The following is a 732-nucleotide window of genomic DNA, read 5'->3' as shown; positions in this document are numbered from 1 at the left end:
TTTTTTTTTTGGTACTTCACACTCACCAGCTTTTTGAAAGGAAATATATCATACATTATTCTGCAATATTCCATGGAAGATTCTACTGAGCAAGTCCACAATGATTTAGATATGGGAGCTAAAGGGATGATTCCTTGGGTCCTATTCTTCACCAGCATATCAAACTCAACATGCTGTCTGCATGATTCTGCCATGTAAGGGCAGTGATCCACAACAAATACTGTTTTATGAGATTCAGAAAAAATCTTCATTTTGTTTTAACCTGTAACGGGAAAAATATATTAGCCAAATATTTATATATAACATTTAATCTTAGATTATTTCTAATTAATTTGTCTTTTCCTCAAGAAGATTTGGTAGGGAACATGAACAATGTGTTCAAAGAAATCTGTCCAAGAAAGATTTAATGGGGTCATGACCAAAAATCAACTGTAACAATTCAAGGGATGAACTACACCATAATAGGCTGTCACTCTTCCAGGCATAGGCAAAATTACAGTCCGTACCAACTTTTTTTGCTTTTTGAATAAACTTACAACTGTCAGAAGAAAACATTTTTACATATTGTATTTGATGCTCTCATATAATACCAAATATAATAAATAAGTAATACTCCTCAAGTACACTTCTGATGATCCTTGCTAATTGACATCAATCACATATAAAACCCCAAGCCAGCCTTTTTGGGCTTCCCTCCAAAAATAAACGTTTCTAGACTTCTGAAAAAGGATG

This window comes from Galeopterus variegatus, unplaced genomic scaffold (assembly GCF_000696425.1).
Source record: "Galeopterus variegatus unplaced genomic scaffold, G_variegatus-3.0.2 Scaffold7081, whole genome shotgun sequence".
NCBI lineage: Eukaryota > Metazoa > Chordata > Mammalia > Dermoptera > Cynocephalidae > Galeopterus > Galeopterus variegatus.
This window is presented reverse-complemented; position numbering follows the sequence as displayed.